Source organism: Dioscorea cayenensis, chromosome 9, assembly GCF_009730915.1.
Source record: "Dioscorea cayenensis subsp. rotundata cultivar TDr96_F1 chromosome 9, TDr96_F1_v2_PseudoChromosome.rev07_lg8_w22 25.fasta, whole genome shotgun sequence".
NCBI lineage: Eukaryota > Viridiplantae > Streptophyta > Magnoliopsida > Dioscoreales > Dioscoreaceae > Dioscorea > Dioscorea cayenensis.
This window is the reverse complement of record NC_052479.1, coordinates 3,712,664-3,717,150: the sequence shown is the minus strand read 5'-3', so window position 1 is coordinate 3,717,150 and position 4,487 is coordinate 3,712,664.

The window sequence follows — 4,487 nt, the reverse complement described above, 5'->3', positions numbered from 1 at the left end:
ATTATAAATCGATGCTACTTAGGGTATATTTGTTAATTGATGAAAATAACCAGGTCTTTGGCTGAAAGGAATGAAAAGAGTTGAATTTTGCCAAGAAACAAAGTTGGAATACACTTTTCAAGATAAGCACAGTCGGGAAGCACCCCCACGCTTATGATCATGCAGTTTTAGGACTTAGAGAAATTCAACCCTGCTGAGGAAGTACACCCATGCTTGGAAACACGGTCAGAAAGCACAGGCATGCTTATGCCCGTGCACTTCACTAAAACTTAAGCAAACTGAAGAGCACGGTTTAACTGCCATTAGCACCATCATTCTTTGGAAGAATGGTTTGCAAGCACGGGCGTGCTTACGACAATGCACTTTACTAGGATTTTCACAGAGAAAAGAGCACGGCTCCATAGTTCCTAGCACCAATGTGCTTTCCAAATACGGGAGTGCTTACAACCATGCACTATTCAGGTTTGGTTACAGTTACGCTGAGAACAAGTGCCGAGATACTCCGAGGAAAGCACGGTCAAGAGCACGGCCTTGCCTGCATTGGGAATGGTGTTGTTAAACCCTAAAGTTAGTTTTTGGAAGGGATCTTGTTCCTCTTTCTTGGAGACAAGGGTTAGGGCAAAGCTTGGCACCATTCATGGCCTGATCTGGGTGGAGAGATCATCGTGGGACTGGAGGAATGCCGACAAGATTATCATAGATCGCTCTCAAACAAGGATTGTGAAGCAAGAAGGGAGTTTTATTGATAGAATTTCTTTCTCTTTTTGTTTTTCTTTGATGTATTGTAGAACCATGAGGGATCTTAAGATAGGAATCTTGTCGATAGCTTTCCACCAAAAAATCTTCTCTTTAGTTCCCTCTTCATATTCTCCCAAGAAAGAATAGTGTATCTTCTTTCTCGAACTCTCTGCCTCTTCAAGTTTTCCCACCATAATTTAGCATACTTTCGTAATTTTAAAGCAGCAAGCTTTAACTTTCTATCATCAGATACATCTTTAAAATCAAATACTCTCTCAACAATGTGAAGCCGATCGACGAACTCATCAGGCTACATTCTTCCTTTCAAATTCTGGAATATCAACTTTGATGTCAAATTCCTGCCTACAGACTTCATGTGTTTGGTAGCGATTACTAGGGCCACTGCCTTCTCCAGAACTAGAAGAAGAATAGAAGGGATTCTGGTCTTCATTGCCACAACTTTCTTGATCTACATCTCCATCACCTTGTGGTTGTTGATCTCTTTCCAAAGGCTGCAGTATTTGAAGTTGTTCTTGAAGCTACTGCACTTGTCTTCTCAGATCTGCCACTTCAACATCATGGACACTCCTTTCATGGACTGGGGTTGCAGTAACATTCGGTATACGGCAACGATGATCGGGCATCCGAACCTAGGCTCTCGTACCACCTGATGCGAAAATAATGCAACAAAAGGGATGTGATCCGCCATCGATCGATGTCCATGAATGGATACAGTATCTAGCAACTCACCACTCTCTGGATCTACCCAAAGAGATACGGAGTTGAGAGAGTTCTTCTCAATGGCCTGCACAAGCTCAGAGAAAAGAACCAAGAAAAAATGGGGCACAACCTCCAACTTTCCAGCAAAACATTAGCTGTCCTTCTTTTGGCACCCAATTCAAGTATATAACTCTTTGAACAACCCTCCAAGAATAGGAAAACTTGAAGATAAACAAAGGTATTAGCCTAAAAAACACTTAAGAGATAATTAAGACTAAAAGAGAAGTTGCAGAAATAGAAAGTAAATGAGTTTCCAGAAACCAGTCAACTTGATAGGTCTTCAGTCTTTCAGCCATTACTCCTTCTAGGAACCTCCAATTAATATACACTTTTTTGGGTTGGAAACTAGACTTCATTATCTTTCCAACCATAGGTTATATGCAAATTTTGAACAACATAGTTGCTACAGCTTTCACAAAGAGTTTCACCAAAGACTGGGTGTTCTTCTAAAATTTCTTCAATGTCCAAGTGCTTAACACTTGGTCTCGTTTGCTCTACTCCTGCATCAAGTCTTGCTTGCTTTGCTCCTGCATCAAAGTTATTCTAAGGTTATGATCAAGAACACAAAATGTAACTCAAAGAAAATGAAAAGATTTACCTATTTTTAACCATCAAAAGCGAGGAAAAGGAGAAAGAAATGGCTAGGGTTTGCAGCTCTTGGTTGAAGGGGAAATAGAAAAAAAGGAGCTAAATGTCTACGGTATCCATTGCTACAGTAGTGGTTGAAATCTATAGTGCTGGTTGGAATGCTACAATAATATGCTATTTATGGGTACAGTGTCAGGCTGGTTATAACACGCGTGCACACACACACACACACACACACATATATATATATATATATCAATCTAAATTAAATATTTAATATTTCGGGGTAGGACGGGGAAGGAAGGATATTCCCTAGCCCTTGCCCTGACCCTAACCCCAATTAGCCATATTTCCCCTGACCCACGACCACGACCTCCGAAAAAAATTCCTTGGCTCTGGTCCCAATGGGAAGGGGAATCGGGTTCCCCATTGAGGCAGGGGCCCATTGACATCCCTAATCAAAATCATGGTTTCATCGGCTCCGAGCAAGTATGATTTAAGCATAATTTTTCTTATGCACCTATCTATTAAAAAAATGAATTTATGTATATAAAAATAACTATGTAAAATACTCCATCTAAAAGAGCAACACACAATGTAGTATCTTTATAAAAAAAAATAATGTACTCCATTATGAATATATTATAACCACCTTGAGAGGCATCTCAGAAAAACCTTGGGGCTCTTGGCTAGGGAATCACCATGGTTTAAATTATAGTATGCATCCATCTATATACACATATATATATATATATATATTCAACATTTCTCTCTTAAATTTTATATCTTCGAAGGCATTATCATAAAAATAATAATATCATCGAAAGTGCTTTTACATCACTCGTCTTAATGCCATCTTGGATGAACAATCCACCTCAACAACCATCTTTTAGGCTTCACCTGTATCTTCTATGATAAGGGCATCTTTAACTCTTCATAACTCAAATTAAACTCAATGTGTGTTAAATCATTAAACTCACCTAAGTAACATATAATGGTCACCAAGCTTTTGGTGTCCACTAAACGGTTAATGATGGGACCCACCCTTGGTCCACACACATTTTCTAAATATGTTTAAATATTTAAATAATGTATTAACAAAAATACATTAAACAATGTGTGTTTAATAATTGAACTCTCCTAAGTAACATATAATGGTCACCAACCATTTTGGTGTCCACCATGCCGTTAATGATGGGACCCACCCTTAGTTCACACACATTTTTCTATATATTTTTTTAAATATTTAAATAATGTATTTAAAAATAAATATTTGCTTGGGTGTATTAACTAATTATTTTTACTAAATAAATATTTATTATGAAAATTTTTATTAGAGTACTTTTTTTAAATATTAAGTAATTATTTTTATTAAATAATAAAACACAATGGGTATAATTTTTTTAATTATTTTTATGAGATAAATATATTTATAATAAAATGTTTATTATAAGTAATTCAAATGAAATGATATACATGGCTGTGGGTCCTACATTATAGTATGAGAGGAATAGTCTTATAAATAAGAGTTTAATAAGTTTATAAGGTAGCATGAATATCAAACACTTTCATAGTTTAACAATTAAAAAAACCTAATGATTAATTTCTTTTTTCCTTCCCGACTTACCCTATGTCTAGCGGGTTATGCGGTTCAATGACTCACTTGTGTATTGTAGCCAACTTGTTTCGAATGACAATGTTTTGTAACCATGCATCTTTTTTGTTTCTAATATAATTGTGGCGTGGTTAATTTGTATTCATTCTTACAACACCTTTGATCAGTGTGGCTTATTTCTGTTTCACGGCCAACTTGTTTCCGCAATACATATTTTATATATAATCATTTTTTTTTCAAATAAAATTATGGTTTATTTATTTAACATCAAATATGTGTGTCAATGATCAGGAGGAAAACAACAAACAACCATAATAGAAGCGCATGCATCAACATGGATAAAACCTCCAACAAGCTATAAGATCTTAACATAACAAATAAAAGATGCACATCCCTGAAATAATCATCAGAGTTTCGCAAACAACAAACCTCAAAACCAACTCCAAAGTTTTAAAAAAAAGTCTTGATTTCAACTGGAGAGTTAACTACTTCCCCACAAATGGCAAACCGAATAATTTTTTAAGTTATAACAGATTCTTGAACTTAATTATCACGAGTGTTTCACTTCTTTCACTGATAAACCACAGATTAGTGGTTAACAGCGTCGCGAAGATGTCATATGATTCCTGAACTCGTCACCAAAGTTTCACTTCTTTTGCTAACAAAAACTTTGCCAATAATCTTAAGAGTCTCATACCATATGATAAACTAATTAACAATGGTATATCTTATAAGAATAACACTACAAGAAATTTGACTATTCTCT